This window comes from Ambystoma mexicanum, chromosome 9 (genome assembly GCF_040938575.1).
Source record: "Ambystoma mexicanum isolate Mex_15411 chromosome 9, UKY_AmexF1_1, whole genome shotgun sequence".
NCBI classification, from domain to species: Eukaryota; Metazoa; Chordata; class Amphibia; order Caudata; family Ambystomatidae; genus Ambystoma; species Ambystoma mexicanum.
Genome location: NC_090931.1, coordinates 483,124,009 through 483,138,816, shown reverse-complemented (window position 1 = coordinate 483,138,816; position 14,808 = coordinate 483,124,009). Strand labels below are relative to the sequence as shown.

At 50.0% G+C, this 14,808-nt stretch overlaps 1 protein-coding gene across 3 annotated transcripts in view; it reads right to left on the bottom strand.

Annotated features, from left to right (window-relative positions):
- SLC13A5 (solute carrier family 13 member 5) overlaps positions 1-14,808 on the bottom strand; it is an 856,016-nt gene that overhangs the window by 49,782 nt on the left and 791,426 nt on the right. The gene's annotated exons all lie outside the window — the stretch shown is intronic.

Genomic DNA, 14,808 nt, shown 5'->3' with positions numbered 1-14,808 from the left:
GCAGGCTTCTCATCAAGGTACCTCAGAAGGCCGACTTCCAGCTCGGGTTAACAGCGGCTTGTTGCAAATGCAGTTATTTTGCCTGGCTTTCTTGAGACTTCTCCACAGCTCGTAAAGTCCTCTGCCTTTCTGACCCCCAATCTCGCATTTGCAGTAGCTCCTGAAGTGGTCCCTCTTCGCTCCCAACCTCGCTCAGATTGTACCTGTGTGCTCCGGCTTTTATCACAGGTGGGGAAGTTAACAGGTTTCAGGTGGGGATGCTTGTAAAGGGAGGCCTGACCTTGCCTGGCTTCTTTACCGGGACAGAGACACTGAAAAGGATCAGAGGTACTCTTCATGCCTCTGTTACTGATCTTCCTCGACCCAGTAGTACTGAGAGTCGAATGGTGACGATCATGAGTGTTGTAGTGTCCTACAACGTAGGTTGAGATAAGGGTACCGATTATGAAAAAAAAGGTGGCAGAACATAAAAGGTGGGGTTGGTATTTTCTCCTGTATTAAGAAGAAGCTGGTTTTTGAAAGGTGTTTTATAAAGAAGGGGTATTCCTCACCGGTGTTATGCAAGGTAGAATTTGTTCCATCCTGGTTGGTATCCCAGGTTTGTTTTCCAACAAAGGATAAGGTTGTGGGGAGTTGGTATACCAGTAACCTATTAAGGCGGAGGGGATTTCGGGTAAGGAGGTTGAAGCAAGGGAGGGGGAATACCATGTCTCACCTTTAGGTGTTCTCCCCAAGATCCCCAGAGATCCCTTACCCTGGTGATCCTCCCTCGCTAGTCCGTCGCCAGGGTTGGAATGCAAAAGTGATGGTCCACCCCTGGCCACCTGAGTGTGGAGTCCCTGGGTTCCAGCAGTGAGAACACCTTCAGGTTTCTCACAACAGCCAAATATACCTTTTTTGTACAAATCATCATTTGAAAAATGTTTACATTAGTTTTTCATTTAGCACACAATATGATGGAATGCACCAAGCACAAACCATAACTGTACACCTCATTATCACTTCAGCACAACTCTTCATACAGACTCACATCCACCAGGCGCTCATTCCAAAAGAGCTGTTTACCAAATAGTAAGTATACTCTATTTATTTCTCTATTATTACCATTCATTAGGAAGTTACTTACCTGTAACTCCTGTTCTCCAGCATTGGTATCTTTCATAGATTCACATGCTGTGAATATTCCCCGTTGTCAGGCTGGGAACGCCCACTAAGAGAGCAGTTCAAACCTCAACTGAAAATTTTCAGTCACTTGTATTACAGTCATTTTTTGGGTCATACTACCCATCAGCCATCTTCAGATTTGGCAGCGCACATGAGTGCAGTAAGATCCAAAATATGAGCCATGCAGGGTAGGTGGAGGGTTGCATGTGAATCTATGAAAGATACCAATGCTGGAGAACAGGAGTTACAGATAAATAACTTATTCCTTCTCCAGCATTGGATCTTTCATAGATTCACATGCTGTGAATAAATTACAAAGCAGTATTACAATACCCATGGGCGGCGGCAAGATCTCAGCATAACTTACCACTGGAGACTTACACACCTCACGCAAAAAGGTTCAGCAGAACCGATTGGCCGACTCTAGATTCTTCTGCAGAAAGTCTGTCGACACAGTAGAACCTGGTGAACGTATTCACCGATCTCCAGGTGGCTGCACTGCAAATGTCAGGCAGCGGAATTCCAGAGAGAAAAGCTGTGGTTGCAGCCACTGCTCTGGTATATTTAGCCCGGGTCCTGCTGGCTTGTAGATGACAGAACGAGATACAGATAGCAATCCATCTTGCAATGGAGGACTTCAAGAGACCCTTCCCAGGACCAGAAAGTCCAAATGAAACAAACCACTGATCCATCGTGCAGAAAGATTTAATATGTGCCACGAAGTACTTCAGGGTGCGCAACACATCCAGCGTGTGCAGAGTATGTTCCGTTGGAGACGTGGGTGTGCCAAAGAATAAAGGCAAAATCACCTGCTGGTTTAGGTGGAAATCAGATGGAACGTTTGGCACAAATGTTGGGTTGGTACATAGAACTGCCTTGTCCTTATGAAACGTTAGATAGGGCAGTTTCACGGAAAACGGCTGGATTTCACTCACTCGTCTGACTGAAGTTATTGCCACCAATAATGCAGTTTTCCAGGAAAGGTGTTTAAAAGATGCTTGGTGAATGGGCTAGAAGGGTGGCTTCATGAGTCTTGCGAGTAGCACATTGAGCTCCCATGCTGGCGCCGGACCGGTGGAAAAGACGGGAAGACCCTCCCCCGTCTGGTGTGTTGGTCTTGACAGTGGATGCCCCAGCTCTCCAGTGAAGCATCCATAGTGACGGTCGCCTGGTCGTCCGGCAGTCTGACGTGGGAGCCTTGCACCAAGTGCTCCCTGTTTGAAAGCTGGTGTTAGGGTAATGCAGTCGTCCAGGACCCTGAGGACTGTACCCAGCAGGCATCAATGAATTCCTGAACCGGTTTCATGTGTAATCGGCAGTTGGAGACTAACAGGATGCATGATGACAACATCCCCAGCAGGGATTTGCAGTTGCGGACTGGCATCATTTGGGCGCTGTTGAGGTGGCACACCTTGTGTAAAAGAGCCGCCACCGCCTTTCGCCCGAGGGTCTGGCGGTGCAGGTCTGGGTGTCGAGTGTTGCTCCGATATAGAGTGCCTGTTGCAATTGAACCAGGCATGACTTTGGGAAGTTGATGGAAAACCCCCGGTGCCTATAGACACCGGATGGTGATGGCGGTGATGGTTTCTGCCAGCGGAAACGACAGGGCCCTCACTAACCAGTAATCTAAGTACAGGTAGACATGGACGTCCCTCCGCTGCAAGTGAGCCACCACTGGTGCAAGGCACTTGGTAAACACTCGCAGAGCAGACCGCAGGCCAAATGGAAGGGCTTTGAACTGATAATGTAGTCCTGACACCATAAAACGTAGATATTACCGGTGTGAGAGGTGTATAGGGATGTGGAAGCAGGAGCCCTTGAAGTACGTGACCATGTAGAATGTTTATCGATTTTAGGAACTTGTTGAGCACCCTTAGGTCTTAGATGGGTCGCCAACCCCTTGACTTGTTGTGCAGTGCATTTTTCCTTACCAGGAAGTAGCAGTAGTAAACTAATGTGCCCAGCTAATTTCTCTGAACCTTCTCCACTTCACCCTTACGCTGCAGAGCCAGTACTTCCTGAAGCAAGATGTGTCGTAGTCTTTCTGGTTTGTGCTTGGGAGGAATGTCTGGTGAATAGTCCACAAGTTCCTGTGGGTGGCCCTGCTGGAGGAGGGATAGCACCGATTCGTCGGCTGTGTGGATAGTGTCCATTTGTCGACAAACTTTCACATGCGTCCTCCCATAGGGGTGCTGAGGTGGGAGGGCCTGATCCTGGGCTGGTCATGTCTGCTTGCCGGACTGGCCCCTTGATTGGGCTGAGCCACAGTGTCGCTGCGGACCCCTGTAAGACTGGGATCTTTTCCTGTATTGGACCCATGATGAATACAGGGGGCCTCATTACGAGTCCAGCGGTAACCGTGCCAGAAATTCCGGCAGGTTACCGCTGGACTCGTATTACCATTCCGCCTCTGTGATTGCCTGAATCACCGGGGCATTACAACCTTGGTGACCCGGTAATTCCGGAGGCGGAATTCTGTTAATCCCTATTCCCATGGAGTCCCATAGGACATCCATGGGAATGGGGAAGTGGAAACACCGGCACCATGCTGTAATGGTGCAGGTGTTTCCATGTCTGCCTGCAGGCGGGTGGTGTTAAACCTGCCATGTCAGACCTGGCAGGAATGACACCACCCATCTGCAGGACTCTTAATCAGCCGGTCCAGAAATAACAGTGGTGATGGATTTACCACCACCGTTCTTTCCGGACCAGCTGACTTGTAATGAGGCCCAGGGTCTTGTAAGAGAAGGAAGACCTGTACGTGGTGCGGTTATCCTGCAAAGTCCTGCCATAGCAACCTTTTCCTGTACTAAAGGACTGGTGCCTTTGTTGAGCTGTGCCCATGGAGCAAGTGGTTTCCATGTTCGTTTTTATGGACTGCAGGACCATGTCCACCTTCTTCCCAAAGAGGGCAGATCCATGGAAGGGCATATCTATGACCCTAGACTGGATGTCTGGTAGAAAATCTGTAGCCTTGATCCAACCCTGTCTGCGCAGGACCACTCTGTTGCCCAGCTGGCAAAAACCGGTGTCTGCGATGTCTATAGAGACTGTAATGGCATGGTCGGAAGCCAACTAGCCTTCATGGAAGATGTCTAAAGCTTCTTGCTTTCTGTCATCTGGTAGGAACTCCATCAAGCAACCCAACTTGTACCACAGCTCACAATCGTAACATGCATTTGCCACCCTGATAGTCGTGGCTGCAGTGGTGATAATTTTCTTACCAAATGTGTCAAGTCGTTTACCTTCCAAGTCTGGGGGGGAAGAGCAGGAGGAGGATGGATTAACCAACCTTTTTCTGTCTGCAGCCAAGACAATGGATAGGAGGCAGCGACCTCTGGGGGTCTGCATTTACTGTCAAACCAGTCTTTTTTAGCCAGGGTAATTGCAGGATGTGCTAAGGTGATTATGCCATCGCCTCGGACGTCTTCCAACAGTGGTTTAGACATGACTCATTTCCTGTGTTGTTCTCTGTGCTGGTACAGTCCATGTTCTTTTTGCTGTTCCTCGGCGCAAGGCCGAACATTGTGGCCACCCTGGACATGAGAGCGTGGAAGGCTCCTACCTCATCAGGGGGTGGGTCCCTGAGTGGAACTTGATCTGGCACTGTGTCCATCCCAGTATCCGACAGCCTCAGCCGACAGCCTCAGCTTGATTAGTACTTAACCAACTTGGTTTTTATCCCTCTTGGGGGGGATGTCAGCCATCTCCCTGGAAGAGCCAGGGTTATCAGTGCAAGGTTGTCTGACAGGTGCTGTAACCAGGGCCGGTGCAGGCAGATGTTGTTGTAGGGTGGTGAGAGTAGAAAAAATGTCCAAAGACTTGTCTCTGTTTAGGGGGAGTGATAGCTTGATCTGAATGTAGAGGGGGTAAAGGTGGTAGCCTAATCCGGCTTACCTCAACCTGCCTTCTGGGAGGCGATGTTCTGGAGAGGACGCAGAGATATGATGGCCTCTTCCTCTTACTCCTCCGCCTCAGATTGGGAGAGAGCTGGCTCTGTCAATGATGCTACCCGGCAGCAAGGCCACCCCAACGTTAGGGAAAGATGCTCTTGGACAAGCAGTCAATGCAGACACTGTACTGGTGTCTGAACCGCCAGTGACGATTGCTGTGGTTACAATGGTCATCATTTTTGTCTGTCGATGTGTGTGACAGCCCTGGATGCAGATGTCGATGAGATCCTTGTTGCCGTTGGAGTAGTCATTAACAATGTGGTAGTCGTAGCTGAGGACTTAAGCGGATGACGAGGTAGTCATGGTCATTGACGGCTTAGTTGACTATTGAGATAAGGTAGTCATGGCCGTAGACTGTTTTGTTGAAGGTCGCTGTGATCCAGTCGTGGACAGTGGTGATGGCCACGCGTTAGATGACCTGAAGTGAGGCGTGGTCATAGACAGTGATGTTTTCATCGCAGATTTAGACGGTGACGAGTTTGTTTTTTTACCCCAAAAATGAAGCGTGTCCACCAAATGGGGGTCGTGGCCAAGGATACATGCTGTAGGACGTGTTTCCAAGAGCTCCTGCTCATCCATAAACAATCCTAATCATAGATAGAGTTTACAGAGTGTGGTTGTACACAGAAATGAACCAGCGAGCACATCAAGAGGCTATGCATAACCAAGAGTGAGCCGTGGGAAGCCTAATGGAGGTATAACGGGAAGCGAGCTGTGAGGAGCTGGTGGCCCGATCTGAAGAGGAGGCAGCAAGATGGCGGCGACTGCCGAGGAACAAGTGCTGTGAGAAAGTAACTGCTGCATCGCGTATACTAAGCTGAAAATTGCTGGTAGTCGGAAGGGACTGATTTGGCCAGACCATAGCGGGGGAACGACAGAGGCACGAGTCGCATGTGGTTTCGGGAGAAGCAGAAGGGATACTGTTGGTGCACCCATAGTATGAAGAGGGGCAGGGCCACACTTCGGCTGATGGCACCGCAGTGACTACAGAGCACGAAAGCAAAGTATGGTCTCTGAGAACTTCTGCAATGAGAACACGTGCAAGGCTGCACTGACGGGGCACCGGATGAACCCACAGCTGCGTGGACATACAAGCAGCGCTGAATAGATGCCTGTGCCTGCCTGCAGTGCTGCAGACCCCCTGGGCATTGCAAATTCAGAGTAGAGGGAATGAAGGTGGAGCCTGCGCATACCGCTGTGGGGGTAGCCAGTGAGGAAAGGTGAAGTGCGCAACACCGCAGCCCTGGGTGTACACAGGAACCAGCCCCACCAACACTGACACTGGATATTGGGAGCGCAGGAGATGGAAGCGCTGCAGGCCATCAAATGCAGCTGAAGAAAGGAAGCCGCTGGCAATCGGTTGCGTGGGTGATACTGGAGGACACAGCATATCTAAGTAATAATCCCACAATACAGTGTGTAAGCAGTGCAGTTTAGTAAGACATAAGCGAAAGATAAAACTCTGGGCTCCTGACACAGAGGGAGGGCCTGCTTATACTGGCCGACTGATGGTGACAAGACAACTTGAGAAGTGGTTATGTAAGGAGTCTTTTTCCAACCGAGACATGTTCAGTAGCGAGACATCCGAGCCGATATACAGGGTGCTGGCGGAGGAGCGCATACTCATTACTGGCCGCGCAGAGTACCACCCAGGTGGACCTCGGGATGCAACATCGACAATAGTGTGGGAGACGCAACGGACCCTCAATCGCTAACGGAGCACAAGTGGAAACGGAAGGGTCTGGCCCGGTGAGACACCAGGATACAAGGTAAGCATGGCACACATGGCAGTGGGAAAGGCAGATGGGTAACAGAGTGTAAGCGCCCCGAGAGAATAAGAAGGGCCAGGAGGCCCGAAGTGCAGTGATGTCATGCCGCCGTCTTTTGGTGGTCGCTGGCGGTTATGGAAGGCTTGGCGTTGGCGGCGCCATTAGATTGTTCCGTGTTTTTTCCTTTCACTTCCTGGTTTGACGGTCTAGTCTTTTTCTCTTGTTTCTGTATTTAACCACGCCCTCCCCTGGGCTCTGTGCGTTGCAACTTTGTTTCCTTTTCCTGGTTGCCGTGCTACTTTGTTTTCCGTGCCTTTTCCTGTTGCCATTTTCCGCGGAGTCTATCGCGGTATCCTTTCTCTCAGCTTCTCTCCCTTCCTTCCCTTTTTCTGCCTTTCCGCCCTCTCGGTCCTCTTACCTTTCGGGGTTTCTCCTCTCCTTCCTTTCTCCCGGATCTCGTTCCTGGTTCCTGGCGGTGCTTCCATTCCAGTCCCTCGCACTGCTCCTAGTTCAGTATCAGCATCTCCGGACTATCCAGCTTACTGCCGCACCGAGAGACTTACCTTGATTCTCCTGCTCCGGTTTTCTTCCTGCATTTCCCGGGCTCTCCAGTCATCTCTTCCTGCACAGCATCCGTACCAACTACATCCGTAGAGAGGTTTTTTTTAGCGGCTGCTTTTTTCCTCTCGTCTTGGTTTCTGCGGGACGGGGGCCGGCTGCTTCCCTGTTTATCAGGGGATCAGGGTGGCTTCTTCCCGCGGACGGCTGTACCTCTTCACAAAGAAGAAGAAGCCCAAGAACAAGGCCTCCAGACGAGAAACCGTTCCGAAAGAGACAGGTGAGGAGAAAGGGGAGGTTGACGTTGAGTTATCAGATTTGGAGGATAATCCTCTGGTTCCCATCATCCGTGACAGTTTGCAACGCCCGAAAGAGATGTCTATTCCGGAACAGGTCCAAGAGCTGCTCACCGCAATGCAGAATGTGACATTAGAATTACAGGCTGTGAAGGCTGAAAACGCTGCTTTAAGACAGCGAGTCGACCACTTTGAACAGTCCCGGAGTGATCTGCCTCCCATGCCCTTAGCCTGCGGTAAATATGATGGTTCACCTACTAGATTTAAGGAATTCATGGAGGCTTGCATAATCTATTTCACCTTCAGACCTCAGACATATGCCTCAGATGCAGCCCGCATAGGTTTTCTGATTTCTAACCTTACGGGTAACGCTCTTTCCTGGGCTACTCCGCTTGTGACCAGTGCCAGCCCGTTACTACACAATTACGCCGGTTTCACCGCCCAGTTCAAATTGGCCTTCGAGAGGCAAGAGACTGCGGTAGTCGCCAGTGAACAGTTACTGGACATTCGTCAGGGAAGTTCAGATCTTCTGTCCTACATCTCCCGCTTTAAACGGGTGGCTGCAGACGCAGGCTGGCAAGAAAACGCAGGGAGAACAACCTGTGTATGTATTGTGGATCTAACAAGCATATTCTTAGAGACTGCCCTAATGTACCACCAAGACGTTCGGGAAACGCCAGTCCTCGGAGCTAGTAGGGACAAGTTACCGAGGGGGATTTCCTGGTCCCTTCGTTTCTTTATCAGTCACACCCATGCTTACTACAGAAGACAACCGTCTCATGGTAGTCGGAGTAGAGTTATGCATCTCTCAGCAGTCCTATGAGGTTCTGGCTCTACTGGATTGCGGCGCTGCTGGTTGCTTTATGGACTTGGTTTGGGCGGAAAAGGTCGGTATCCGCCGTTTGCAGAAAGACGAGGACCAAAAGGTGGAAGGTGTGATGGTAGACCACTCAGCTCGGGTCTTATCACCCATACCACGTCTCCTATGCAGATGAAGATCCTACATCACAACGCAACCATTCAATTCGACCTTATCCGAGCAGCACATTTTCCAGTAATCCTGGGAATCTCTTGGCTTCGGAAGCATGACCCGACCATTGATTGGACAAAGAATCAACTGTCATTTACTTCAACATTTTGTCGTCGGTCATGTTCTTCGCAGACCATGCATACTTCTGTCCACATTTTTCCAGATATAACCTCCAGTTCAGATGTATTGAAGGTAAACACCATCCCTAAAGAATATCTCCGCTATCAGGAGGTGTTTACGGACGATGGCCCGCAGGAGTTACCTCCTCATAGACCAGAGGATTGTCAGATCATTCTCCAGCCCAATGCTGTTGTCCCTTTTGGACGAATGTTTTCTCTTTCTCTCAAGGAAAAGAAGGCTCTCAAGGAATATCTGGATTCTAATTCACATCATGGCCTGATCCGACCTTCATTCTCTCCCGCTGGGGCTTCACTTTTTTTTGTTCCAAAGAAAGGTTCCAATGAACTTCGTCCTTGCATTGATTATAGGGGCCTAAACCAAGTCACGCTTAGGGATAGGTATCCCATGCCACTTATCTGAGACATTCTGGAAGCAGTTCAAGGGGTGAAAGTCTTTTCCAAAATCGATTTAAGAAGAGCCTACCACCTTTTGCGGATACGAGCAGGTGATGAATGGAAGACGGCCTTTCGCACTCCCTTCGGACACTACGAATATTGTGTCATGCCCTTTGGCCTAGTCAACGCTCCATCGATATTCCAAAGATTCATGGATCGCATCTTTTCTGATCTACTTTTCCATTGTGCCGTCGTCTATCTTGACGACATTCTGGTTTATTCTAAAAACGCCCAACTCCATTCTGATCACCTCCACCAAGTCCTTCAAAGACTGCGAGACAATCTACTTAAGGCCAATGCTGATAAATGCATTTTTCAAGCCTCCGAGGTCAACTACCTTGGCTTTATCCTGTCTTTGGAAGGAATCCGCATGGATCCCACTAAGATCGACGCCATATTGCAATGGCCTACACCCCATTCCATCAAAGACGTCCAAAGGTTTCTAGGGCTAGCCAATTTTTATCGCAAATTCATCCAAGGTTTCTCGGATCGAGTCCTTCCCATTACGAGGCTGTTAAAAAAGTCTTCAATGCCCTTTATCTGGTCTTCTGAGGCAAACCGAGCTTTCCAACGACTTAAGGAGGAATTCTGTTCTGCCCCGGTACTTCGTCAACCAGATCAGAATCTAAGATTCATTGTGGAGACTGATGCCTCCTCTGCGGCGATTGGTGCAGCTCTTCTACAGGAACATGAAGGTTTGGAGTATCCTGTTGCCTACATGTCCAAGACACTGAATGACAGCCAGACACACTATTCGGTGATAGAAAAAGAACTCCTGGCCATGAAATCTGCATGCGAGGAATGGAGACATCTCCTACAAGGAGCAAACCATCCCTTTGAGATCAGAACTGACCACAAGAATCTTAAAATTCTACAAAAGATGGAATGTGTCAACTCCCGTCAGGCTCGCTGGGCGCATTTTTTCTCCCAATATGATTTCACATTGACTTACTTACCAGGTTCCAAGAACATACTAGCTGATGTCCTTTCTCGAAAGCCATATCCAGACGTGTCTCAGAAGGAATTTCCCAGTCTCATGCTTCCTGAGGTCAAGGTAATCTGTTCGGTGGAGTCTTTCTTAGAAAGGGTCCGCAAGGCCACGCGGTCCACCTCTCCTCTCTCAAAGGACCTATCCATTCAAGATGGTTTATGTTTCAAGCAACAGCGATTGTTTCTGCCAGACAGATTCACCCGTCAGTCGGCTTTAAAGTGGTGCCACGATGATCTAACGGCAGGACACAGAGGTGTTAAGAACACTTTGGAATTGCTTCATCGCAGGTTCTGGTGGCCCGGTATGGCCAAAGATGTTTCAACCTACGTCAAGTCATGTCCGGTATGCTGTCGATCCAAACATTGCACTCAAAAGTCGATTGGATTTCTCCAACAACAGGACCTTCCCAAGAGACCCTGGAGCCTTACTTCCACAGATTTTATTGTGGATCTGCCACCCTCGGAAGGTTGTTCATGCATCATGGTAACAGTCGACTGCTTCACTAAGATGGCACATTTCACTCCCTTGGCTGGTCTTCCCACTGCCGCTGAGATGGCGGCTGTATTTGCCAGAGAAATATTTCGCTTACATGGTACTCCAGACAAGATTATTTCTGACAGAGGTTCTCAGTATACTTCAAAGTTCTGGAAGGAGCTTTGTGAGAGACTGGGAATGGAACGTGCATTGTCATCTGGCTTCCACCCACAGACTAACGGACAGACTGAAAGAACCAATGCCACGCTGGAGCAGTATCTTCGATGCTTCACAAATGCCCAACAGGATAATTGGGTTAGTCTGTTGGTCACCGCGGAATTTGCCTATAACAATGCCAAACACAGTGCCACTGGTCTCAGTCCTTTCTTTTGTTCCTATGGTTTCCATCCCAGCTTTATTCCTTCTCTCTCCTTTCCTCCTTCTACCACTCCATCTGTGGATGCCCTGCTTACCAGTATCTCTGAGGCTCACAAGTCTGCTACGGGATGTTTGCGGGCAAGCAGTCTTCGGTATCGATCATACTGCAATCTTAAGCGCCAGCCCGTTCCGGCATGGCGGAGGGGCACCAAGGTCTGGTTATCTACTAGGTTTCTGCCTCGCTGGCTTCGCCCCTCTAAACTGTCTCCCCGATACCTGGGTCCTTTCCCCATACTTTCCGCCTCCGGTTGCCCAAACACATGCACCGTCTCCATCCTGTGTTTCATTCCTCTCTCCTGAGGGAATGTAGGGGTGATCCCTACCATCGTCCTTTGCCACGGGACCCGGTCCCCAAGGTGGTTCCTTCCGATGAGTATGAGGTGGCCTCCGTTCGTGACTCCCGCTATCGGCGGGGTCGCTTGGAGTATCTCATCCACTGGAAAGGGTACCCCCACTCAGAGGACTCCTGGGAACCGGTGTCTCATGTGCACGCTCCGGCGTTGATTCAGCGGTTTCACCGTCTGTTCCCGGGGGGGTGTCCCTTGGGGGGGGCATACTGTCATGCCGCCGTCTTTTGGTGGTCGCTGGCGGTTATGGAAAGCTTGGCGTTGGCGGCGCCATTAGATTGTTCCGTGTTTTTTCCTTTCACTTCCTGGTTTGACGGTCTAGTCTTTTTCTCTTGTTTCTGTATTTAACCACGCCCTCCCCTGGGCTCTGTGCATTGCAACTTTGTTTCCTTTTCCTGGTTGCCGTGCTACTTTGTTTTCCGTGCCTTTTCCTGTTGCCATTTTCCGCGGAGTCTATCGCGGTATCCTTTCTCTCAGCTTCTCCCCCTTCCTTCCCTTTTTCTGCCTTTCCGCCCTCTCGGTCCTCTTACCTTTCGGGGTTTCTCCTCTCCTTCCTTTCTCCTGGATCTCGTTCCTGGTTCCTGGCGGTGCTTCCATTCCAGTCCCTCGCACTGCTCCTAGTTCAGTATCAGCATCTCCGGACTATCCAGCTTACTGCCGCACTGAGAGACTTACCTTGATTCTCCTGCTCCGGTTTTCTTCCTGCATTTCCCGGGCTCTCCAGTCATCTCTTCCTGCACAGCATCCGTACCAACTACATCCGTAGAGAGGTTTTTTTTAGCGGCTTCTTTTTTCCTCTCGTCTTGGTTTCTGCGGGACGGGGGCCGGCTGCTTCCCTGTTTATCAGGGGATCAGGGTGGCTTCTTCCCGCGGACGTCCGCACCTCTTCACAAAGAAGAAGAAGCCCAAGAACAAGGCCTCCAGACGAGAAACCGTTCCGAAAGAGAGAGGTGAGGAGAAAGGGGAGGTGGACGTTGAGTTATCAGATTTGGAGGATAATCCGCTGGTTCCCATCATCCATGACAAGTGATTGACCTGGAGGAGTGGGAGTTGCCCCAGATAAGGGGGAGTTTGAGCCTAAAGAAGCCTGAACACAGAGAGGAAGGAAACACCGGAAATTAAATGCTGGCCATAAAGGGGAACAGACTGGGAGCAGGGTACTGGGGAGCACACTACAAGAACAGAGTGCAATCGCACACCCATGCAGACAAGGTGCTGGTTTAGACTTCCGTGAGAAGATGCACTCCCAGACAAACTCATGCAGCCCGGATACAGTCGCGCATCTGGCCCGTAGATGCAGCAAGACCAAGAGCCACAAGGAACTCTGAGGTGCATGAGGGGGCCTGGGGAACGGAAAGTCTTGCAAGACAATAAGAGCACATCAAGAAAGAACGACTGACGAATAGCTTTGGCACACAAAGCCCAAGGTCCCTACACAGTGGGGTGCGTGAAAGCACATACATGCCCCCGCGAGATAGAACGGACACCACAAACTGTTTCATAAAGGGGCTGATAAGACAATAAAGATGGCCGGCGCAACTCGTAACTTGGAAATAATCCCAGACCGACGCCCACAGGGTAGTAGCAAGAGGAGCAATGCGTGGACAGCTCCACCAGCGGAGGCCAGATCCTGATGACGACAGTACAGGACAAAGGAAGGACTCGGTAGTAGAGAGCGCAGCAGTGCAGGCTGGATCGGTCATGGCGTCTAAGGCCAATAAAAATAGGGCGAAGCAGCCCACTATAGACACGTTTGCCAAGCCTGCACAAACATCAGAAGGCACTCAGCCAAAGACCTCGGCAACTCAGGGAGAACTGACCCTGGTGGAGGGAGACCTTCAGGTCCTGGAAGCCATAGCAGCTTTGAAGTCCGCACTGGAATTTAAAATGGACGCTATCAGTTTGAATGTGAACCTCTTGAGGCAAGATGTGAGGGTGCTGGCAGAACGCCCAGGAGCGCTGGAAAAAGAAGCAGCAGCGAACACGAGTAACTGTAAAGACAACTCCAGAGAAGTGTCAGTCCTGCAACAAGAAGTGTGGAATCCTGAAAATAGGGCGGAAGAAGCAGAAGGGCGAGCAAGGAGGAATAATGTACGAATCATTGGGCTTCCAGAAGCGGAAGAAGGAGCAAACCCAACAAATCTTGTGGAAAATATGCTCCTGCAGGAAATTGGCCCAGGAAACCTCACTCAGGGGTTCACAGTGGAGAGAGAACATAGAGCCCTGTCGAGGAAGCCGTCACCTTGAGCTCCACCTTGGCCCATAATAGCCCAGATACTAAACTATTAAGACAGGGAGAAAATCCTCTAACACTTCCACAAAGCTGGAACGATCCAAAGAGCATCGGCCAACATCACATCATACCCAGACTACACCTACCTTGTGCAAAAACAGAGGATGAGCTACACAGCAGTCAAGAGGAGGCTATACATAGGAATCTCAAATACTTACTGTTGTACCCAGCTGGATTAAAAGTCGTACACAAGGGTCACGCCATCTTCTTTGAGACCCCAGAAGACACGCATGAGTGGATGGACTCAGAGAATTTACCTGCTAAAGCGGATGACCAGGCGAGGGACGGGAGTGACCTACTCGAAAGTACTGAGTAGATACTGGATAATCACAGAGGAGAATAACCATGGTACTACTATCAAGCACAACTGAGATACAGAAGAATCACATATGCCAAAATTGTTGTTGGCAGAATGCAGGAACCACTGAAGCTGTGCCCAATCGGGAACACACCAGGAGGAAGCACCCTATACCTCAGACTAGATTAGATTGTTTTAGGATACTAGCGGTTTATGTATCCTCCTGCTGCACTCCGAACATCAGCACAAGTGACTGGAGTAGGAGTGAGACGCAGGGATGCCTGAGCACAGAACATTGAGCTGGGCAATTGTTGGGAGGGGAGTGAAGGGGATGTTGGTGTAGTTAGAAGGGATTTAGCCTACAGATCCACACAGGGTAGATATAGTAGAGGCAGCGGATGGGTAACATATGCCCGTACCTTTATGTGGGATAGAGGAACTTAAAATAGAATGGCTTACTTGAGGCATCAGAAAATTGATATTGCTCCCCTGCAGGAGACCCACCTCACTAACGAGAAGCAAGACACCTTAGTAAAATAGTTTGGGGGCACAACCCTAGGTTTGGCGTATTCAGAATACACCGGAGGGGTCTTGATATGGGTGGCACCGACAGTTCCATTCA